The sequence below is a fragment of the Netta rufina genome, assembly GCF_964035555.1.
Source record: "Netta rufina genome assembly, chromosome: 13".
NCBI classification, from domain to species: Eukaryota; Metazoa; Chordata; class Aves; order Anseriformes; family Anatidae; genus Netta; species Netta rufina.
The window spans coordinates 6,091,265-6,116,979 of record NC_140136.1 but is presented as its reverse complement, the minus strand read 5'-3'; the positions used below and the strand labels follow the sequence as shown (position 1 = coordinate 6,116,979).

General features: G+C 38.2%; 1 protein-coding gene across 1 annotated transcript in view; it reads left to right on the top strand.

Moving 5' to 3' along the window:
* The window catches only part of WWOX (WW domain containing oxidoreductase), a gene marked incomplete at its 5' end in the record, with an annotated part of 506,937 nt that overhangs the window by 462,338 nt on the left and 18,884 nt on the right, over positions 1-25,715 (top strand). The gene's annotated exons all lie outside the window — the stretch shown is intronic.

Below are 25,715 nucleotides of genomic sequence, written 5' to 3'. Positions count from 1 at the left end.
CTGGAATTCACTTTACAAACAACATACAAAAATAACAATGTGTAAAAATATCCTGCAACATGTCTTTATTTACAGTAGGACTGGGAGGTCAAGACTGCTCTTTTCTGATTGAGCCAGGAGAATTAATTCAGCCACCACAACTCAGCCACTTCCTAGATCTTCAGGAATGCCCAGAGGCAACAGAAGGCTGCTGTGCAAAGTTCCCAACCTGTTTTGGGTATCAGCAAGTGATTCAGGACCTGATTTAGAGATTCTTTCCCCTTAGTGTACCTATGTATGTTGCATTAACTTTTTCTAAATATGTCTCATTTTCAATAGCCAGGATGTCAGATCACACTCTTCATGAATTTGACATCTCTGAGCTGTCAAATCACTGTTAGAAATGAAGCTCAAGGTTATAATCCAGCTGCTGATAATACTTTCATTTGCCACCTCTTGGTAACTGAGATATCACCATGCCTCTTCATGTGTGAAAAATAGCAGCTGCTTTGCTACTACTGGTTATATATTTATGGAGAGCAAGTAATAGTCAGATTACTTTGTAAAAGCATAATCTCTGCTTCTGTTTACATGATGGATTTTGTTGTTGTTGTTGTTGTTTGTCTTTGATTTTTTGTTTGCGAAAACATGGAATTAAATGAAGTTGCCATTAGGAAATAAGTAAAAAGCTTGTGGTGGAACCTGTGGGTAGCGGGTGGTGGCCTGGCCAGTAACTGGGAAGGAGCCATTTCCAAGCTCCAGCACAATTTACACAGCTGTTTTTCCATGGCTCAGGGACTACGATTAAAGGGACCTTATGGGTGGAACTAACACTAATTCAGACAATCACAGATATCTAATTTGGATGCAATTCAGATGACCAAAGTTGGGAGTCTAAAATCTCTACACCTGCAATGAAGAGAGGAAAGTAGCTTTGCAAAAGGACAGAGAAAGAAGACACCAGTCAGAGTTCACAGTAATTTTAAATAGATGGGGTGAATCTCACCTTACTGAAGAAAAGAGGAAAGAGTTTTGTTGTAAGGGGTTGTTAGCAGAGAACAGAAAAGCTTTTTTCTGTGGGGATTGGTGGGAGAAACTGGACATAGGGGGCATATAATGCATGACTTTAAAAGCAGGTGAATATGTCTTTTGTTGGTTGCTTTTTCTGTGTTTTTATTTTTTTCAAGAGGAAATACATGGTTGCTTAGGACAAGTTGTTTTGAGTGAGTTCCATGAGTCACTGGCTGAAGTTCTAGAATATATATATATTTTTTTTTTGTTCTGTTTCACTTTGTATGTGGAAAATCACTAGTTCTGTCATTGTAACACAGCTGCTGCACAGAGAGAGTCTGTCTGGTGGGATTGGGTGGCTTATCTGGAGTCAAGACAGTAGATGTGTCACCTTGTCTGCAAAGTCTGACCTGTAGCCATAATGACTTCGTAGCAACTGAAATGTTACTGACAATGGATAATTAATATGGCTCTAACAGTTCTCAGTAGAAGACAATCATTTACTGTTGGTGTTTTTGATCCTGTTCTGGAAACCTCATACGGCCAAGTGGATAAATGTGGTTTTGACCCACATAATCCTTGCCCCCAAAGATGAGTCTTAGGGGCATGACTAAACTAATTTGTATACATAACAATTTTAAGAAGGGATTGATACAAAGCTTGTGTGCAGATCTTTTGTATGCCAATTGAATGAGACATTTTGAAAGGTTTTGGTTTTGACTTGACTATAAGCTATGTGAAAGACTATGAAGCCTGGGATATATGTACAAGTAGGCATATATACAACTGCATATTCAGTAACCTAGAATGAAATCTCATTTTTTCTCATGCAGTTGTCAAAATTGATATTGCCTTACTGGAACCAAGATTTCATCTTTCATACCGAGATAATTAAAATCAAAGACTACTTACTGAAACACAAGCTTGACCTTACACTGTTTCCAAATGCAAATTATAAGAAACAATGACCTTACTGTGCATCAGTGCACATTAATAGAACTCATACAGGTCGCCCTTAAGACTTATTTAAGGTAAAACTGAATATGGATACCAACTTAGCCTGATGCAAAAGTGGGCTATATATGTTGATGTGGACAACAGTACTGAAAAGATAAAAATACTTATTTTAATAACGACCATTTTAGCTCCTGAAGATTTAGTACTATCAGATCCCTCAGATCTAACTTCATTTCTGGAACTGCAAATAATTGTTGAAAAAAAAAACCATCAATCAATCTATTCAACTTATGAATCAATCAATCAATCTATTATCAATCAATCTATTCAATTTATGACATTTTTCTACAGACACATTTTCTTATTAATGGGAGTTCTACCAGTCTTATTGCTAAGTCTTATCTATTTGTTTGCAACAGCCTTATTTTAAAGGTTACCTCTCTTTTAATAAAATATACAGTTGATCTCGTCTGAATGAATATGATTCATGACTTAGGGAGACACTAGGGGACATAAGTTCCTGGAAAAATTGGATAGGTTTTCCTGCTTCTCACAGTTTTGAGTGGATAATGGCTATTTAGATCCTGTCATGTCTGTGGTTGCCAGCATAAATAATCTCTGTTTCCAAGAAATAAAATTCACATTACACTTTCAGTTGTAGAAAGCCCAATGTACAAGCTGTATTTTTAGAGGCAGAGCTTCCGTTATACATATGTCATTGTTTTTATAGAAAACAGTATTCCCTCTGACATTTGTAAGATACTGTCTATAGAGTACATGTCATCAGATCATCAGCCTCATATATTATCTTCCCTGGAGGAAATAATATATCCATCCAAATGCCAGTGACCACTCCCTTAAGAACAGAAAATATATGAAAACAAGAATGGCCATAACTGACCATTCCTGGGAAAGTCCTGGATATAAGAATCAGATTTCAAAGAACTTCATAAGTCAAAGCTGCTAAATCTGTGAATACACCAAGTATCATGCATTTGTCACAGAAACATTTTAGCAGCTCTTGATCCTACACATATTCCAAGAGAAAGAGCTTAGTTCTAGAGGCCTCAGAGTGGATTTACTATTTTTCAGTTCTTGTCAAGAACTTGAAGCTTAGAGGATTTTTTTTCCGTAAAATTAGTGGGTTTTGATTCCCTTTGTCGTCCAAGGAGAGAAGAAGGTACTTTTATTTGTACCACAGCTTATCTCGCTTTAGGGTAAATGACTAAATTAGGTCAGTTGAATAGTTCCCAAAGAGTGCCTTTTTCTCTGTTGACGTTAAAGGAAGTCTTGACATCTGCATTAGTCACATCTAAAAGTAGGGGAGACATTACTAGTCCCCCATGGCTGTGAGCTTAGCTTTTGTTGCCCTGAAGGCAAGAAAATAGCCTGACAATGTTGGGTAGAAATTGAGTCCTGCTGAAATCAGGTAGTCCTTAATCACTGAATCAAAAGAACTGGAATTTATTCCCCTACAGTGAGACACCAATGCACCTCTGCATCCCGTTGATGACTCTTCAAATCTGTGGTGATGGTGCTCTTTTGAAATCCAGAAACATTTTTCACTTCCAATTATCACAGTAAATAGTTGTTGTAATTATCACCTATAATTTGTTTGGCTTTTTTTTTTTTTTTTTTTTTTTTTGCCTCCAAGATGAAATTGTTGCTGTATGCCTCCAAGATGAAATTGTTGCTGTAGTTGCTATATTTAATGCATTTGCTAATAGTAGTTTCTTTATCCCACGTTTTTGGGCCTATCTATATTGGAATTTTATTTTACCAGAGTAAGTGAGCAGAACCATTACTTACTCTTGTCAGATCCCATTTCCACTACATCGTTTCACTTCAGCCACCAAGGATTTTATATCCATATCGTATGAACAGTCTATCAAGTAGTTTATCCCTTTCTTGGGTGATTGGGATCTCAGGAAAAAAGCCAACACTGTTCTGACATGTCATTTTCAAACATTTTTGAAATGGTTCACCATGTGATTCAGGTAGAGATCAGTTTTCAGTAATGATATGCATTTGAATTCATTTTTTTTTCTGTTATAAACACTCATCTGTTCAAAAGGAAACACATAAAATATCCCTCATAGCATTAGACATATTGATTGAAAATTTGTTCTGAGTTGGTTTAAGTGTCAGTAATCTTTACAAGTTTTCCAAGAACTGATAAAATGAGTCCTTGTGTTGCTGAAATTTTATGTGGATAGATGTTTATGCTTTTAACATTGGGATAACTGTGAGCTGTGCCTGCGTAGACAAAGGTTATTTCATGTAGGGATTTTGAGTTTATTTGGCTATTTGAACTACCTGGGTATTAACCTTCTAACCTATGCTGACATATCTGAAGATGTAGTGTCAGTTATTGTTATACAGAACTGTTAGGAATGATTTTCAATATTAATCCCAGCAGAAACTTTAAATATTTTTTTTTCCTTCAAGGTAACATACAAAATCGGGATGTGTCACAGCACTTTCTGTTTCTACCATAAGCTGGGTTGAATGAGGGAGCTGCCTCTTTTTTCAGTGTCCCCTCCTATCCCTAAGAAGCTGAGTTTAAGCACTGTTTATATAATACATAGTTATATAGTGAACGGTGATGCTTAAGAATAAGCTGGGTCATTTTCACGAAAGTTATATGTAAGGATGGGTGTACAAAAAATGTGGAGGTTTGCACTAATGTAAATGTAGGACTTGTCCACCACTGGCTATGGCTGTAACCTCCTGCTTGTTTGCCTCCTTGCACAGCTGACTGCTAAAACAAATAGATTCACCATTTAACAGCAACTCCCAAAGTAGCTTCTTGATAAAGTTACCGTAAATGCATGTGAATATTTAGGTATGTCTAAGTTATGGCTTTTTTGTACGTACCAAACCCCATACTCTCTGCCGTTTAGTTTTGCAGTATTTGAATATGTTTGTTTGTTTGTTTTTATTTATTATTATTATTATTTTTTTTTTTTTTTTTTTTTTTTTTACCTGTGAGTTTGGAGTGATAAAGGGAGTTTTTTTCAACATGTGCAATGGTGGTGGTGATAGACCAGCAAATTAAAACAAGAATTCTGAAGGGGGTGCAAAATAAGCTTAAAAGAACAAAAATAAAATGAACAGATACCACAAATACTTTTTTGCTTGGTATTTCTTTAATTTCACGTAAATTTCACTAAGTAAATACACCTTAAAAGTGAATAAAATTTTATTTCACTTTAACAAGAGAATATAAAAGTTAAAAAGGTCACTGTAGTAATAGACTAATCTCAATTACCAGGGCAGCCGGTGAAACCCACAACTCCCACCTAATCTCATTCGGTGCACACGCAGTGCACCGTGTGATTTCCAACACGGCTAAATGAAATTATAAAGCAGTGTTAAATTTATTAATCATTTAATTAGCTAAATGTTCCTGCAACTACTCGTGAGATGAATGGCATGTCATTTTCTAATGCAATTTGCCTCTCAGCCAGGCAGGGTCAGGAGGGAAGCTACTGGCATCTTAAATGATCTTTTTTATATTGCACCTTCTATTAAGGGACAGTGTGATATTGCTGATTATATTTGAGTCTTGTACACAAGGCCAGGGAGTGTTCTTGTTATAATAACAGGTTATATTTAAACCAAAATAAAAACGGTAAGATCCAAGGAGTGAACAATTAACCCATCTGTGACTGTATTTCTCACTGCAGCTTTGCAAGGCAAATCTTTTTCATATTTAACAAGCCAGTGAACAGTGTGGGAAACTACACCAGCAGGTATTAAAGCAATGCTCAATCTAGTTTTATTTCTTTAAATTTACTCAGTTGTGAAGGAATTTGTGGACTGAAAATTCTCCCAATGCCAGGTTAGTGTAAGCCTTCTCATTGAGTTAGAATTTATTTGCACTCTCCATATTATTGCCCTGGAATCCCAGCCTTTGCTGTTCTGTACATTCAACAATTGTTCACTTACATGAGTCTCTCAAAACGTGAGTTTGGTGTGTTTGTGTGTGCGCATGACACAATGTGGATAGGATATATGTATTTTTTGATGTTCTGTAATTATTTTTTCACTGCAAAAAATAGTGACAAGTAGAATTCATCAAAACTGTTTGGATTAGCAGCAAAAGAATTGTCCTAAGGACATTGTATAATGCCCCAAAAGGTGGACTGGGCTGCTCAGAGCAGAGTGTTCGACAGAAAACTTTGGGAGTACTGTGCTTCTGTGAAGCTGAAGCTGTCAGATTAAAACTTATCGAAGACAATTTTTTAAGGTGCTAATTTCCTCAGGTTTGTAATAGAATATGAGTACATTTTCTTTATGCGTGAGGCTTTTACTTTCAATTACAGTTGCATGGTTTCCATACTGTAAGCTTCTATGGTGAATGGCAAGACAATGGGAAGATGCATTCAGCTCTGTACAAGCTGAGGCTGAGATACAGACAGTATGTCAAAATATTTGTCTCCATCAAAGTTAAATTACACAGCCAAAAATAAAGTGAGAGGACCGAAAGCAGGAAACAGTGGGAGATAATCTTAGCAGAAGCTGTACAAAAAGAGTGGCAGTTATTAATATTTATAGTACAGAAACACACGTAGATCTCTTGGAAGCGGAGTCCTGTTGGCTATGTACTTCATGTACAGTTAATAAATAACTGACCAAGACCCAGATTCCCACTACTTAAGGCACATATGGTAGGAGATATCACATCAGTTTTATACACAAATTCAGTGAAGGAGGTACCACCAAAGGATCATTCAACTCAGTTAAGTTCCAGCTCAGACTCGGAAGATAGCAGGTAACTCCACTGGCAAAAGGAGGACAAGGACACCAACGTTTCCTCAAAGGGCATTGTCTAGGTACCTAATGTTGAGTGGGATATGTCCTGCTGTATGATAATGGCCATTTTATGTGGATATGAGGCAAACAAATGAATGAGACAGAAGGATGGTAGAAAACATCTCATTTTTAGTGGTAAGTTCTGAACTCACATTGAAAGCAGCCAGTGACTGAGCTATTTCCATTTCATCTTTATGCGTGAAGTCTCTTAGCACAGCCCTGCAAATTTGGGAAAACTGTGAAACTTCAGTGAACTTTTACCCTTTTCCTATGCACTACGTATTTTCTGCTGCTAGCTTTGTGGTTAGTGATTTATTTGTGTGTTATTTGTAAGATACAAAGTGCACCCCCTTGCAGGGAAAGTGCAAAAGACCAAATGTTGAGGCATGACTTGGGCAGGAGAATGTGCTGGAGAGCTGCTGCGCACAGCATTTCCCCTGGTACCTCACACCTGTTCTTCATTAGTACTAATGAACCCAGAAAATAAAACATTTTGTACTAGTGAGTCATATTGTTCTCTCTTGGCTGTGACTTCACTGTGGATCAAATTAAGTCAAAAACATTTTTGCAAAAGCTTGAATTTCTTTTCCTGGGTCAGGCACTGGCTCACGTTGTGTCTTGGGACAGGTCACTTAGCACCTATGGGATGGTATCCCATTAACTTCTTTCTCATTAGCAAAACTTTTTTTTTTTTTTTTTTTTTTTTTTTTTTATGTAAGCAGGAGATGTGGGCCTCCCTAAGAGCTTTAGTTCCCAGCCCACACACAATTTATGTGTTTTTAACTTTCCCATTTCTAAAAGATGTATAATCGTACTTGGGAAAATGTTGCACAGCTAAATCTCCAGTGCTTGTACAGCACGTAGGAACCCAGGATGAAATATAGCATGTAAGTCAAAGTTATTATTAACGTTGTTACTGTACCTTGGAAATTAGAAGTGTTGTCACATAGAAACAAGAAGATTTGGAATATATGTTTTGTTTTGTGGTGGTTTGTTGTTTTTTTTTTTTTTTTTTTCTTTCTTTTCTTTTTTTCTTGTTTTTCTTTCTCTCCTTCCTTAGGTCAACTGTGCTTACATATTTTTTGGCTGTTTATGGTAAAATTGTATCTATTTTTCTCCTGGCTGCACGCTAAAAAAATCAGAAATTCAGAAAGCAAATCTGAAGGTTCAACTGGGGGATGACCACGTGTTAAAAATAGTCTCTGCAAGACCAGCACTTTGTTGCAGTGTTGTTTCATGTATGTATTAACGTGTTTACATGTGTATGTGGATACCTACGTATACACACACAACAGCTTTTCATTTAAATATCTCAGCATATATGATAAATATGCTGTATACACCATGGTATGCGTACATTATGCATTATACACTGCATGTTTATAAAGAGTTTCATTGTGTAGCTTTATTATCTAAATATTTGGCAGATAGATTTAGTTAGACACTCTGCCTGTCACAAAACACAGGGCAATATTCCTCTACTGAGTTTGGGGCAGATAAATACAGGCTAACATGGCTTCATACATTTGGTTTCTGTTCACATTTTTTAACATGTTAAATATTTCTGGTTAACCAGTTAAAACGGTGAGATGAACATGATTGCTTTTAGATTGCAGCTATAACATTGAGTGAATTTTATAATAAGAAGCCATTTTTTTTTTCCTGACGAGCTGCCCTTGTGGCTGCCTGTCTGACTTTGAGGTCCTCATTATTGTGGGTTTAAATGAAGGATGTTCATTCAGGCAGGGCGGGGGAGGCCAATAGACATCGGGGCCGTTATCTGGTCCTTCTATCAGGCCAAGTGACAGGCTTCTCAGGGAAGAATGCAAAGCTCATGGTGGAGACCTCAGCCTGACACAGAAGGTGACTCCCCTGACTCTAACCTTGAAAGGAAAAAGTTCCCACTTTATTAAAATGAATTTCGAAAGGGCCGCTCTGACAGCTGCATAATTAAATATTGGAGTGTCAGCGATAATTTATTCTGCTCGCATTTGGTGGTCAGAGCCTGCTCGCTGTAGGGTCAGCAAGCACAGTGACAGAGCCAAGGATACGGTGGATTACAGGGCCTTTTAGCCACGCGAGTGAAATGAGAGACTGTAATTTTTCTTTAAATAGAGAAAACAAAACGGCGAGGAAATGAACAGGCTACGAAGCCCTCTTAATAGCTGCCTGATACAAAGTGTTAGGTGTTGTGCCGAAACTTGTGCTGCTTTGTCTGGCAGCACGATGGTCTCAAAGCCCTGTGGTTTTTCCACACTTTGCCTCTTCCAGCAGCCAGCTTGCCTGCTAGGACCATTTTCTGCTTTCTTCTCTAACATTCATTTTAGTAATAATCCCAGCAGCAGTTAGTAGGATGTACTTTCTTCCTCACGAGCATTTTTCTGCAAAGTGATGTAAATGGCTGTGAATATGCATCAAACAGGGATGAGGTACAAAGTATAGAGGGGCTCAAATTTAGCATTCAAAGTGAAATACTGGCTATGAATATTCTCTGTGGAGGGCAGTGGCTGCTGGAAATCAGCATCCAACAAGCGGTTTTCTTGCAATGAATTTAAATAAAATGGCTCAGTGCCCTTATGCCCCGTCATAAAGCAGGAAAGGTCACACTGGGGAACAGGGCTCTGGTCTGATGGGCAGCTCCTTTGGAAGAGGTTGTTGGGAGAAGGCTGTCGCTTTTCACTCTTAGATTGCTGGTAATTGAAGCTGACGTACCAAAAATATACCCTTTTTGCACACACCAGTCTTTCAGCAAAAGCACATCACTCACACAAACAAAATCATTTGCAAAGGCATTTTGTTTTTCAGCTATGAAACACCTATTTTCCACGTTTTCTTAGGAGCCTGCTTGAGTGGATGTGTTACTGGAGCTCAGGTTTACCAGTTCTCATCTTAATGTCGTGTAGCTTTTAGCAGCATTTACACAAGAAGGATTTAAAGAATTCCTTCAGCACCTTCACAGTCTTTGAATGCAAAGCTGACCTTATTATGAAGGATGAATGCTGTTTTTGTGCCTCAAACACTGCATGCAGACCCAGAGCCCTCAGCTTACTTTTTTTAAGCCACCTTTAAAACCATGAGCCAGCTTGTCTTTCTGTGACTCAGTTCCTCGTCTGTAAAATGGGAATAACAGTGTATTTCATGAGGTTGCTATGAGAATAAATACTTCAGTGTTTATACACAGTTTTTATCTTGCTGAGCATAAAAGAAAATCCCTACTTGTGTTTCTGCCTTCTTGTTTGAAGAAAGACCATGAAAGAATCTTTGGCTGCTTGATGTCAGGGTACAGACTCTTAAAATGACACTTGAGCATCTTTAATGTAATTCTTTTGGACTCCAGACAGGCATGTTTCCGCTGCTTAGATCTCCCATACCTCCTCTAGTTACACTTACTGTATGTTTGCAGTGGGGAATGTACTTTCTCCACATGGGGAGGATGTTTTGGTTGTATGACATTTTGCTCCTATTAAGTAGGCATGTTCAAATATGTTCTGAAGTGGTTTCTTGAAAATGCGATGGTGTGGTGTAGAGAGAGAGGGAGCATTCAACATCCATATTTAGAAGCAGTGCTGGCATGCAAGTACACATATATAGTCATATGTCTAGTATAAGGTTTCTGGTGTGTTTTTTTGCTGTTGTTGTTGTTGCCTTTTTTTTTTTTTTTTTTTTTTTTCCAAGCCTGGATTAAAATCTCTAATGCTGTAATAGTGTCTGCAGTGCAAGCTTTGATTACACAGAGCTGTTTTTGTACAGACAGATTTTTGTTTTTATTTCTTTTTATTTGGAGTGCAGTGCTTGCAGGCACACTTCTCCTGCACTTACTTCTGCGGCTGGGGCTGGTTACGGGCAGGTGTCTGAGCACAGGGCAGCATTGCTGCAAGCACCCGGCATGGGGATCTGTAGTCAGCCTGCGACACTTGACAGCCATGCTGGGTATATGTCATTGTCAGTCGAGCCAAACTGGGGGTAGGGCTGTGGTTTAAAAATGATAACCAAGCTTCATAAATCAGAATGCTACCGCTGCAGTCAAACTTCCTTGGAAAGTCTTTGAATTTGGGTAGCGCATACTAATAAATTACCGTCAGCACCAACTAAATTTGCTGGCTGGAGCTGTGTACAGCTCCCTTAAGGACGGGGAGCAGCTTGGGTCTTCAGTACCAAGCATAGCGACTCACAAGCTGGCCCTCTGAAAAGCGAAAGATCAGGTGATTATAAGCTGACCTACTGTTTTTTGGCTTTCAGGATAAACTTATGGGGCTCACTGTGCAGATTGCATTAGGCTGTGGCACGGAGCCTACAGCAGAGGGTGCACCCTGGGCATTACTGGAGCTGGTGGCAAAGCTCCCATCAGTTCAACAGAACGAGGATTTCATCCAAAGTTCACAGGGTGATAATTAGTGTCAGCTCAGTAAAACACGAGTAAATCTGTCCCACTCGTAGCTTGCAAACTTTTGCAAACCTTACAAGGTTTGCCTTGTGTGGCTTTTATTTGATTTTGAGATGTAAGGCTTCAACAGCAACATTTTATAATGAAAGCACATTATTACTCGAATGCCCTGCATATTGTTTAGGGTATGGAAAATATCACCTAGATGCCCTGACCTTCAAAACAAGGAGAGGAATGATAAGAAAAGCATGGTGCTAAAGATGGTAACTGTGAATTAATATCTCAAACACAGTTTCAGCATTACTGTTTCAACCCCTGATTTAGCATTGTGTGGCATGCAGGTGGGCTGCTCTGCTCACGCAATATCCCAGGGATTTCAGAGGGACTCACCATGCCAACAGTAATCTATCTTCATGCTACATGATTCCAGATCAGGTCATTAGTTTATACTTAAAATTAAATATTCAGTTTGATTTTAGCTCTGTGAAATGAGAGTCGAGTATATAACACCTGATTTCAGAAAGCCTTACATTTTTGCAAGTTTCTAAAGCATTCAGACACACAGAAACTGCTTTTGCCCCCCTACCTTCTCTCTTCAACCCCCCTCCCCAAAACGAATATTTTTGGAATGTTATTGAGATTACCATTTTTACAGTTTTCCTTAGATGCCTTGGATTATTTTCTGACTTCACTTCTAATCCTATTTCTCCTTGGCATTTAAATAATTGAGAAGAAATTAAATATTTTGTATTTCTAAGAGAAAATACAAAATTATTCCCTAAGCTTCTCCTTTCATCCTCTCACACTTTCTCAGAAAAAACAGTGTGATGACATTCTGGTAGCCATGAAGCCAGAAGAGCACTGATTTGTACTTTGTAGGGAAATAGGGTCTGAAATTACAGGTCTAATGTGTGGCAATTTTTAGCTGAATACCTGTGCCTGGTTTCCTAGCAAAGCAGAGTTTGCTTTGGACACACACAGATGAATTGAGTAATTTCAATTTAATTGAATCTTTTATGTAGGCATTTTCCTTCTAGGGAACCTTGACCAGTTATTTGTTCCTGAAACTTGCAATAAAATAGCAAGGCAGCTAGTCAGGGAGAGAAGCAAAGGGGTAATATTTAAATTATGCTGACTTTAAAGAAGATATCACTTTTGGTCCTCTCCTTGTTTCTTTTTCTTTTTTTTTTTTTTTTTTTTTTAAATATATTTCCTGATGTGTCATATTTAAAGATTACTCACAGAGCTTCTGTATCTCCTATTCTGTGACTACTCTTTTCTCAAAGCACATATTCTGTGGATGCCTAATAGATAATTTATATCACATCCAGGTTACCAGTAGGGGCATGAATACAAAGTACAGCTATTAGAATTCTGTTTCCTTACTTTCTTTGTCTAATTGTTTTGGGGTCATTTTTGTTGTTGTTGGTGGTGGTGGTGATCTGTTTGTTTGTTTATTTTGTTCCTCTATAAGTAAGCCACTTAAAATATCTTCAAATAACTTCAAATAATTACAGATACTCTAAAGGAAAAAGGCACTCAGAGCACTTGAGCATTCAGGTCTTTGGCTGAGTCAGTTTCTGAACAAATAAAGCCTTCCAGTCTGCGAAAGTTATTGCAGGGTTGAAATGTGACAGGTTCAAAAGCAGCACCAGAACAGTGTGGTTGGATGAGTTTGCATTTAGATAAATGGATGTATGTTTGTCATGGAGTTTAATTCATAGGAATGTGGATCCTCTGCTCTGAAACTGTAAAATTTCCATTAGTACTTTTAATTTTATTTTTTTTTTTCAAGAAACCTTGTAATGAAAGTATTTGCCAGCAGAAAATGACTGTGCTGAGCTAAGTGTGCAGCTTATGGTCTCTCAGCTGCCCCAGCACTGGTTCCGCTGCTGGGACAGGAGCAGTGGCCAGCTAAGCTCTGCTGCTCAGGGTGCATCGCCCTGTCGGGGAGAGGCAAGGCTGCTGGATTCACCCTGAACAAATTACATACCTCGCTACATCTCCGAGCAAGGTAGCAGGGTTATAACTCAGTCTAAGCACCGTTCATTCTTCTATTACCTTCATAACCAAGGTCATACTAATCAACTCAATTACCAGTCCTCTTGGACATTTTCATAATGTTTTCTGCTAGTTGCTCTCCTGTGAAAATCTCTCGGTCTAAGCAAATTAATGCCATTTTTATAACTATCTACATTTCAGGTACAGTGATCATCTTTCAAAAGACTGCTTCACAGCAACAAATAGTAGCTTTAAATGCAAGTGAAATGGCAGAACAACTGGGAGGTTAACCCATATTCCTATCTTGACCTCCTCTATTGTGAAAAACGAGTTTAAACATACCATAAAAAAAAAAAAAAGACTCACATGTTGGAAATCAAGAACAAACTATGCTAGTAAAAAATTTAAGAATCTGATTTCAATTCACACAAGAAGGTGTATCAGGAAACCTGATCTTACATGTTGCCTAATTTTGGGAAAATCCTTTAAATGTCACACCCAGTGTTTCAAATTCAAAGGTAACTTCAGACTATGTTTCTCTGAATGCTTTCTAAATGTGAACCTGTCTCCTTTCTTCTTATTTTTTCTCTGAATATTATTCTTAAAATTTCTCTCTACACAGGATTTTAGTAAAAATGTTAAACCCCAAATGCTTAATTTGGAAATTCCTTATATTTGCACAGCCTAAATCTTCTAAATCCTCCACGAAGTCCATCATCAGGAAGCTTATATGCCAAAACAATCAAAGGGCTTACTGATGCATTCAGATGGGTCTGTTGCATACTGAAGGTTTTTTATAATGTAATAAAATTAAAATCAAACTTGTCCAGAGATGGCCTCTTTATGATACTGTGAATGACCTATCAAGCCTGGTAAAGCCAGAGGACTACCATCTATTCCTCCTCTTTCATGTAGGGACATATAAGGCTGCAATGAGGAGACTCTGAAATATTGAAAGCGATTTTATGTCCCTTGGAAAGACTTTGAAGGGATTGGGGAGTGCAGATAGTGTTCCCCTCTATCCTTCCAGTTGGAGTCTGGGACCCAAGAAGAAAGAGACAAACATAGCTGGATAGTGATAGTGATAGTGATAGTACAAGGGGGAAAAGGTTTTAAACTATAAAGGGGGAAATTTAGATTAGATGTTAGTAGGAAATTCTTTACTCAGAGGGTGATGAGGCACAGGAACAGGCTGCCCAGATAAGTTGTGGATGCCCCATGGAGGTGTTCAAGGCCAGGTTGGATGGGGCAGGTTTTGGGCAACCTGATATAGTGGGGAATGTCCCTGTCCTTGGCAGGGTTTGGAACCAGATGGTCTTTAAATTCCCTTCCAACCCAAGCCATTCTATGATAGGTCTTAGAGATATGGTAATCCTATGGGTGAAAAAATTGGGTTGCAAATTCCTGATTTACTTTTCTGTCCTCTTTTGCAAATTAGCGGTGTGTTTGCCTTCCCTTGTTCTTCATAAATGTTCTGTATGTTTTGCTGCCTTACTCTTTTTGTCTCTATTCAGCAGCATCCATGCTTTAATTCAAATGTGAACTTTCATTACAATCTGTGCCCCAAAGGACGTGTTCACTGTTGTTAATAATGCAGAAGATTTTAATTTATGCTCCATCCAATGTAAAAATCATAGCACTCTTGCCACCAAGAGCCCATTTTTGTCCCCTTAGTCAAACTGCTGGTTGTTCTTTATTTAATATTGCTAATACTCTTCCAGCTTTTCTAAGTATTTTGATAAAGTTGACCAGAAGTCATTTTACTTTTACAGTCATTATACTGATGTATAATTCCCTTTTATCGATCAGTCCTCAATGTATGACTATAATCATATTGAGTGCAATAAGCAATATTACTAGGGATTTTGCTTCTTCATCCTGTTTTGTTTGAAGTCTCAACTGTAGGGCCAATTTTCACATTCCGTAAAGAAAGAATTGCTAAAATAAATTCAATCACAGAAGCTTTTAAAATTTGAAGTCCCAGGAAGCTAATTAGCATTTCCTTTTAAGACTGCTTCCTGCTTTTTTATGTACATATAGATTTGGACCTCAGATGGGCTTGGCACCTCTCCAACATCAAGATCAGGTGATTTTTTTTTTTCTCTGCAAAACACCAAGCTTTTCCTTGATGACAATTAAAAAAAATAAAAAATAAAAAATAAAATTAAAATAAAAATAAATATATATATATTAAAAAAAAAAACCAGCCCCAAAGCCCATCATTCTTGCCCTTTTTTTCCCTCATGTACACAGCCATCACGTAGTAACATGGTACCTCAAAATTTGGACTGTGGTTTTGTTACATTGTAAATACTGGCTTCACACTCAGATAATATAGTCATATGAAAAATACAGTGATAACATGTGATGTTCATATGTTTTCAAATGATAAAGGCAGCATTCAGAAATGAAATGGCTGTATACTTTTGTAATCTGTGCATACTGTAATGCAGCAAGCTGCTCATTTGTTCATGGACTCCGTGGTGTACATTTCAATTATGTGTGATTCCTACAGGATAAAATGCTGCAACAACAGCTATGTGACTAAATCTAAATACTAGCAGTATGACCTCTTAGTAAATACCCTTGCATATCACATATCCAGTTTATAATCATAAAGAGGTGCCAAATGAAAAGGAGATTTCAGTCATATAAATAATGAGATAGCCACATGTTTCCTTTCCAAATCTGTATATTCAAACAAAGACCTAGGTGGAACATTAATACTAGACTCTATTTTTTTTTTTTTTTTTATTGCACGCTCACAAGTGTAAAGTCGGTATGCACAATTATTTGTTTCCTTTAAGGTGTGATCCCTATTATGCTCTGCATCAAGCTTTTGCACCCCTGTGCACTTTTTTATTTTTAAAGGAAGCACAGAGGCCTGTGAGTTATGGGGAGGCTGGAGGGGGGGAGGGAGGAGGAGTAAGGGAGTAATGATGCAGGTTTTAATAAAGAGACTCTTCCCACAAGGGAGGAGGGTAGAAGATTGTGAGTTTAATAAAAGAGGAAAAAAAAAAGTCTGTCAGCATCAAAAAAAAAATTTTAAATTTCAGTGTGTACACTTGAGATGCTTCCAAAAAATAAGTTTTTATGGCTTTTGGTATTCTGTAAAGGTCCTTGTCATTACAGAAAGGGGGGCTTCATTTCCTGGGATCCCTGGAGTTGTTCTGTGGGACAGGAAGGTAAAAGAGCTGGTTCCTGTGTTAAGTTGTAGTCCAAAGATTAAATATGATAAACTTCTCAGTACCAGCAGCCAGGGAAAGGATCCGTGTGACACAGGAATCACGGATTCACTTTTTTTTTTTTTTTTTTTTTTAACTGTGTCTATGACAGGATGCTGATAAATATCTGTGTTATTAATGAGTGATGTTTCAAACTAACCAGATCTTTGGTGATATTTTCACTTCATAGGTATGCAAGTGCTGGTGGGAAAATAACTTATGATTGTCAGGTTTAGGTATACTTTCCATTTGCTTCGCTGTTCTAGATCATTAGTCAAACAATATTTATAAACTTGCACTCAGGTATTATGGTACTTTTTTTGTACTCTGAAAACATCTGATGCTCCTTGAGGCAGGTGCTGTCCTGCTGGTGTTTCATCCTTTCTCAGTCTTGCTGAAGACAAGTTGAGAGAACTGACTTGTAGGGTACAAAGCCCATAGCACTGAGTTTACCCGTGTCTCCATATGTGAATTGCAATCAGCTCAGAGAAAATTTCTGTGATGGATTTGTACATGTGATGCTATATAATTAAATTGTACTGTGATTCCATCAGTGAAGACGAATTATTTTAAGAATTTAGGAATTTTTAATCTCAGTTCATTTTCCTCCTCAATAGCAAGCTCAATTATGATAGCCAGTATCAGTATCAGTACTGGCTCAGAGTACCTGCCGTAGGTGACTGATACTTCTTTTTCTATCCTCAGTCAAAGGAAAAGAAAATGACAGACATTGTCGCAGAGCTTCAGTCAGGTCCAGCTTAATTTCATGGCAGCAAACTTGCTCGTGCCATTGCAGTAGCAACTGCGAGGCATGCTGTGAGCAAGTAGAGCAGTAGTACTTGCGCGCTGTTGTCCAGAAGTTGTGTGAGAGCTGCCAGGAGCTGGCTTATTCTCTGCACAGTGGAGCACGCTCCTTAGATCTGCCTCTCTTCTGCTGTCCCAAATCAGATGCTTTGTTCTACCCTTCCAGGGCTGGACAAATAGAAGCATCTCTGTGCTCTGGTCACTGTGTATATCAAACTTGTAGCTGACTCAGGGCCCTATAGGGGATCAAAGAAATGCCTATTTTAGTATCTTTTTTATATTCTTGTTCCTTATACACTTTTTTTTTTCTTTATATTTTGTCTGATACTAGATTTTTACAGTATTTTTCACATGAATTTGGAGAGCGAACTACCAACCACAAAAGGTTGGTAGTTAACACAGAAGTTTTGGTTGCTGTTAAGTGATTTGTAACTGCTCACTTTGACTCCATTTAAGATTGTAGAGCTGGCTGAAAATTCATTCTGCAACAAGTGAACTTTATTTGCAGTTTATCTTCAGTCCATGGCTGTGATTTCAAGTAGAGCATCATACAGGAACTGTCTTCTGACACTGCTTACTTGGCAGCAGAAAAAAAATGACAGGCCCTCAATGATTTTTTTCACATGCAGTATCTGCCTTTGATGCTCCCGGCTGTATGGGGTTGAACCCTTCCGCAACTGCTGTTTGCTATGTATATGAGATTTTTAGGTGACACAATAATAATATTAGTTATGCATGAAGTGTTAGATTTCTGCTTAATTTTGGTAGGCTTACAGTAGCAGAGTCCCTTTTTACCCTTCATTTGCCTCAATGAGGGGAGTCAGTGCGGTCATATGCAAATCTTTGCCATAATTACCCACGACTTACTCACTTCCACACTGACTGACTGTACCAGAGCTGCCACTCCAGGTCTGCTAGGAAACGTCACCCATGAGCTTATCCTTTACTCATAAGCATTTATTTTGTACTTTTGTGTGTTCAAAATGAATGCTGATGCTAAGTTTTTATTTTTAAGCCTGGTTTGGTCTGACAGCACAAAATGTCTACAAACTGCAGAGCAGACCAGCTTGTTTTCTGGAGCTGGCAAGTTTATTTTCAATAAAGGGACTCATCACTGGACTCACAGTGGAATATATGCAAGTCAAGAGAAAGCCATCTTGTTGACCATGAGGGCAATAGTACCTCTCTGCCCCAGGTGGAGGAGATCATTTGTGATGGGATAACCTTCACATCATGGTGAGAGGGGGTAAGACTGTGTGGAGGCTGCAGTGTTATGTCAGCCAAGGAATATGTCTGCATATTCCTGACAGATAATAACATCACTTAAATCTGCACTCACCCAAACTGGACGCAATAAGTCAAAAGTTATGCTGTTATAATGAGAGCTTTGTAATTAGGTTGTTCATTTACTAGGTGAAATTGTCATTAGTAGAGGAAGGTTTTATCAATTCACCTTTTTATATAAAGAATATAATTAATCACTAACATTCTTATAGATACAGACCATGATTATTTCTGCTTTCTGCTTTGCAAACATCTTGTTTCAAATTAGGTTTATCTGCTGTCTAAAACTAAATACAATGAATAGATGTATAATAAAATCTTTTAATTGTCTTAGCATATGTTGCTTTTATTAGGTGCGAATAATTGCATTCATGGGATCACCTACAAAGTCCTTTAGAATATAAAATTGAAATGGCTTCACACTGAGTGCACAAGTCCTTCTGAGCCGTGCCATTTTCCCCTTCACTGCCTCTTGTCCCCCTTTCGCTGTAAAGTTCACATTGAAGTGTGACAAGAGACACTTGACAACTGACACATGCTGGATCTTATCAGCAGTGAGTGCAGTCATGGGCCCTGACTGAAGAGCGATTGTCATTTCTACACCATTTATTCCTCTCCTAGCCTCATTGCTTGCTTCCTTTCTGAGGAAATTTTCCCTGTTAAAGTACTGTACTTGTCGTTCTTTTTTTGGTGCGTGTCTCTGTTTTTTTTTTTTTCCTTTTTTTTTTTTTTTTCCCCCTTACGGAAGGATTTTGTTATGCATTCATCCCATAGGCAAGCCTATAACAGACTTCCTCTAACCTCTTAGTGTCAGGACTGCTATAAGCTGATTCAGGCTAATAAAACCAAACCAACAAAGCTTTGATGGTGTCATTACATCTTACCTTAAATCCCCTTCCTTGCTAATATCCAATAATTCTATTACCTCTAATCAATTCACAAGCTATTTTATTTGAAAGAAAGAGAAATCAGCTTCAGACCATGCCAGTTCAGTTTGCCCAGCATTCACAGAAGGTGACTGTTTCTGCCATGGCTTCAATTGACTCTTTAAGTGAGTTCTGGGCTTTTGAGCAGTCTCAACTTTTATCCGTGCTCTTCCAGCCCAATCCAATAACAGCAGAAAATAACCTGTCATTGCCTCCTGAAGTTCCTTCACTTCTGCATGACACTGTGTGTCATTTTTGTAGTTTAGATGGCATAAGCAGTAGATAATTTTAGAGTACTGAGGATAAGACATGAACTTATAACAAAAGTTCTTAAATGTGGGAGTTTGCCCATTCTATTTTAAACTCGTTGTTGCAGTAATGCTCCATACTGGAGCTCCTTTATTCTGCCTTTTTGGAACAAGAATTTTGCTGCTAGTGTTTTAACTTACTATAGCTTTCACATGTGCTCATTCCCACCAGGGTGATTTTTGGATATTGTCATTAATATTGCAGACTTGTCTGTGCAGACTCTAAGGCTATGTTCATGCCTCATTGTCTGACTGGGGCTGTGTCTGCTGAAAAGCTTCTTGCCCCTGGCTCACGTCAAGCTGCACGTCACAGTCACTCTGACAGAACTGCTGCCACCCTTGTCTATATGATCAATCCCTAACGTAGTTCTTGCAAAAGCCTGGTGTCTTCAGCAGCTTAAATAATAGGTCTTTGCTAAGGCACTATTTAACTGAAACAAGTCCGGAGTGATTAGGTGAGCAGCTGATACTGCAGATAGTGTAGGGTGGTAACCTCTGGCAGACGGATAATGATGAGCAGCAAGACGTGGGGCTGAAGTGCTAATGTCTCTACCTGACGTGGAAGCAGCCAATAAAGGATTTCAGGATGTATTTATGTGATCAAACTTAGCTGCCCAAAGCAATTTCAACCAGCCCATCTATCTGTGGAAATTTACCCTACTTAGCATGGTAAATTAGCCCTAGTTACATGGCAGCATGAAACATAAACATACATTAGACATCAGGATGCCCAAGGAGCTTGACGCTGAGCAGGTGGATGACACCAATCCCTTGGCCCAAAGAAACTAGGGTGTAGTTAGGAGAATGCCCCATTCATAACTTACTATTGAGAAGAGTCTTCGTTTTCAGAACTAGCTATTTTTTATCTGGGTCAAAGCTCTGTCATCTTTCAAATAGACTTCTAAAAAGTCTGCTGCTGTTGTCACTTTTCTTAATGAGAATCATACATCATTTCATCATACCTTGGTTTCCTCCTTTATCTCTTGCTATATGAAAGGCAGAGGGGTGGGCATCCTGTTATCTCCCACGCTGCCGTAGTTGTTGGTTTCAGAATAAGTTGAATTTAAGCTCCAAAATGGGGAGGAATTCATTGCAGTCCTCATGTTGGTAAGGGTTTACTCATGCAGAGCCACTGGGATGACTCAGCTAAGCGTGGGCGGCGAACCAACACAGGTTAGGATTGCCTGTGCTGTGTAACCAGCATCTATTTGTCTTGTTAAACCATGGCCTGGGCTGTTTGGAAATGTAAGGACTTTATTTCCTGTGCTGGATGTACATATCATAAGATCAATGCATGTCGTTTCTGTAAAAATGTATCAATCATATGAACTACAGAAGCTTTTCAAAGCATGTTTTAGCAATGCTGCTTGTAATTTCTGTTGTCTCAAGCAATACACTTTGTACAACAGGATTTCATAACTCTCAATTGCCAAGAGAGATCTCTAAGTATACGTGACATGTAAATGATGCTGGTGTCACTGCACATAAGCCTGTGGTTACGCTTCTGTCTGTTCCCATGTGTGCTACCTCCAAACCTGCACGTCACAAAAGTTCACAGACAGGCTAAGTGCTGGCACAGTTCGGCTTGGGGAAAGCCGTGCATCCATGTGCGGGTGATGCTCGCCCAACCCAGCTGGCCCCAACCTTGTCTGAATAATCCTAGTGTGCCACGAGGAAGCGATTGTCCTGTCCAGGTTTTTTGTATCATCATGCAGCTCTCCTGCAGAAAAGATGAGCTGAGCAGGGATGGGTCCCTGACCTACGGTACCTGGCCGTGGTGAAATTGGATGATTTCCCTGGAGTAGTTAAACTATAGGTTTTAATAATGTATTTTAGTTCCAACAGTGGTGGTAGAAGCACTACAACTTCTACTATCCTTAAAAGGAGCTGCCTGTTGCAGAACTGAATTTATTTTTCTGATTATCTCTGGAATCAAGTAAAAATTTAAAAAAGTAAAAAGAAAAAACAAGCGAAACAAGCATAAACTTCCAATAAGCCAACATGTTAAAAGGAACAAAAATACCCAGAAAAGTTAAAGTCAATCAGCATAGAAATTTGTAGTTTATTTAGTTAAACTCATTGTAGCTGTAATCCCTGGACTTGTAGGCAAATATTATTTTTATATTGTAGGGGAAGATGATGATTTATCTCCTGAGTCATGACAAAATTTGGCCCTACAGTTTCAGCAACATTCAAAGAGAAAAGTAGACAGGCAATTTACAGGTTAACACTTTCCTTATGTTTGTGCACTACTTGTTCATTCACAGATAATTTGCTTAAGCAGGCAAAGATCACGAGAGAAAGGTTTTTGTTAGTAATGTGTTTATAGATCTATCATTGTTGGATTACTGTAAATCTATCCTGTTATCAAATATATTTCTCATCAGATATTAATTAGGGTTTTACCCATATGGACAATGTTGTGGAATATCATTATATCATGATGTTTGCCATTATAGGTTATACTTGAAGTGTTCTGCCTACTGTGTCACTTCTTTGTTTAATGCCTACTCTGAACAAATATAATTTTCTTTGCATTTTAATGTGGATTTCTAGCTTACTAAAGTGTTGAAATTTAACAAACCCCAGCTTCAGCTTTTCATATTCAGACACTAGAGAAATGTGAATCTAGAATCCAGCTCTGGAGCTAGATTTTGGTGGATTCATAAAAACAAAGAGGGAATTTAGAAGGATTGTAGAGAAAACAGAAGCAGAAAGGAAAGTGGAGAGTCAGGATAGATAAAGTAGACCTATTAACTAGTTAAATCACCAGTGTCCTCAGAACCCAGAGCTACACAGGGGCTGCAGTCAAGAAGACACTTTCTCACCCTTGACTCTCTGAGGTCTGCACCAGGTGTAGGTTAGAGAGAATAAAATTTTGATTTTCAGATCCTCTTGCGTTGAGAAACTGGGGACTTCAAAACAGGTAGGCGGTTTATTTGGAAGGATGAACTGGAAGGAGCAGAGCTGGGGCAGGGGAATGAATGGGAAGAGAAGGAGTGAAGATCAGGATGAAGGGGTTACGAGAAATTATATTAAGATGTAAGTGAGATGATCATTTATTTTGTTCCTGGCACAATGAGACTGCTTAAAGGGAGGAGTTATTAACTTTTCTTGATCATTATACCAAATGGGGAATTTGAAATGTGGACAGCTGGGAAAAACAGAGGTTTTGAGGAAGAAGGTAACTTTGTCTTTTATTAGTATTATCTGCACCTGACATAATTGCCATCTCAGTTCTGGAACAGCAAATAATGGCTTTACAGAAGCAGGGAGTGCAAAAACAGTTAGCCTTTTGAGGTGGGGTGATGAAGTCTAAGTATGTGCAGCATAAGCAGGACTAGTGCGTGTGTTTGCTACGGAGTAGTCTGAAGAGGATGTTGTACAGACTCACGCCTGTGGTGCTGCTGTAGCGGCAGTGTTTAAAGAGGCGGGTTTGATGTTGTCACAGTACTCAGTGCTAGAACCTTTTAGGGTCCAGCCACATGCTGATAAAGACAGAAGAAAAATTGTCACTCTTCTGGGAAAGGTTGAGGATAGATTGCTTTGACATTCAGTAAAGCAGGATAAGACCCTGTGCCCATAGTTTTTCTATTTTGCACTGTTATTGCTTTGCAAAATGATAGAAAACATTCATCTGAGACACATGCCTAAGCATTAATCAGGCAGTCCAAACCCATCAGTACAATAGTAATACTCCATTTTATCCAGGCTGCACACTGTAGCATGAAGTCACTTTATTTCTGCATTAATTCTTCTCCCTTTTCCTGTATATTTTTCTCTTTTCCGCCTCCTGATTGGTATTTGTTGAAGATATCTATGCACAAATCATCTTTTTGTCTTGTGCCCTTCCTGCCCGCATATTACAATTGAGCCCAAGTGACACGACAAGCAGTTGCTGTAGAAGCTACTGAGATATAAACAGAGAGCCTCAGCCTTTGTTATCTACACGAGACGGAGGAAATGGAGAGTGGGGAGGGGTTTAGATTTTTATTAACTTGCTTGTTGGAATGGATTCTAGCTGCAACAGCAGTGGGAAGGTATATATTTACCTTTAAGTGTCTTGCTTAATTTTGTGTGTTTGTATGAGTTCCCTTTTATGGTATGCCATTTCTTTCAGAGATTTCCAGAATTCCCTCTTCAAAGGGCTCTTGTAAAGTTACAGAGCTAGGCCAACTTAGCAGAGAAAATTACAAATTACTAATTTAAGTGCTTCTTAGAAACATTTTCTTTTTGTTTTGTATAATTTCCACACTTATAAAATCAAACTTTCAGTTAAATGTTTATACAGTAATTCAGTCGGTTTAAGCCATCTGCTAGCATGGCATCTGCAGGATTGTTTTGATGCATACTCAGTATTGTTTCCTTCACACATCTTGTAGCCTTGTATTTTGGTTGCAAAAGGATCATTTTTTTTTTCAGCACAAAAGATGTGCTGTTTATATCCAGGGATATCTAATTGCCAGCTTTATTTCCAAACTCTACTTCAAATCAACTTCTTATATCTCAAAAAACCTTATTCTGATTGACGTTTACTTTTCAAGGTCTGTATTCAGATTTATCTTGCTCTTTTATTATACTTCCCTTTATATCAGTATTCAAAAAGAATCCTCATCATTTGTGAAGAGTATAGGTGGGCTTTGGAGCATTAGTATTCATACTTGCATGTTAACAACTGTTATAACACGTACCAGAGGGAAAATATTATTTCTTGTAAATGCTCAATAATTATAGTCTTTATTGCATCAAAACCTATGTTTTGACAGATAGTGGAAAGCTTTCAAAGCTCGTGTGGGATGGATGACAGATAGCTGCAGGTGGAAAATACTTTTTTAGGTATTGGTTTTTTTATCACTGATACTGTAAATATTCTTCCAAAATAACATTAACCTTCCAAACAGGGTTAGTAGCATTCAGTGATAATGTGTGTATTAGCAAAAGATACCTGTGAAATAATTCTTAATGATTCCAACTAATTAATCTATGGTTGGGATATTAATGTCTCTTTTCATTAAGTTGGGAAGTATTGAAGACTAGAAAATTACAGCTGTGCTGGATTTAGTGCTTTAGGTATAATTTGAATGGATGTGCTAAATTCTTGATCATAACTTGTACTAATGCCTAGTCTAAGAAAAATGAAAAGGAAAGCTTATCTGCTATTGCAGTTTACAAGAATACCTAGATGCATTTAAACCATTTGTAGCATATGCCTATGAGTGAATTGTGTTATTCATCTGGTGACACATTCTCCATTTATTTTCAATGTATAATATTTTGGTTTATGACAATACTAACAAAGGAAATGAAGTTGAATAGGAATGTTTTACTTTTTTTTTTTTTTTTTAAAGTATCCTCTCTTGTTAGATGAACATTTCTGTTTGCATTACCACAAGCATAAGCTGCATCAACCAGTTATAACCCTACTGCAAATGAGGTCATCTGAACTTGCAATTCTTTTGTTAGGGGTGTCGATACCCTGAGCTAGTTTGTGCTATAGTCAACTGGACCTAACAACACGATTTGTGCTGAAAGCCCAACTCATGTGTTTTAAGTGTTTAATGAGCACAATAGCAATGCTGCTGCCTCATTTAGACACTTCCTGGGTATTATATGAAATGCCTGAGCCTCTGCAGATTCAAGTGTCTCTCAAGTATTAAGATACCTAATAGGATTTTAGGGTTTCAATGACTTTTGAGAGTAATCCAGTTGTGTTTATTCTATCTTGAACACTATAGTTGTAATGTTGGGTCTATTTAAATCAATGACAAGGCTTCTACTGACTTCAGTGAGATAAGGATTTCAAACTTTGAGTGAAAAGGCACAAGGATTTAAGATTTCCTGTCAACCATCTTTAATATAGCATCTAAATTGAGAAGGCCACTTCTCTTACTTGGAGGTTGTGAGGATGCTAAAGTGACAGATGTTTTGCCAGTGGATAAAGGTGATAGCTGAGAAGTAGCTTTCAGCAGCCCAGTGGTAGACCGACAGTGAATCCAAGTTGTGCTTGAACATCAGTCCA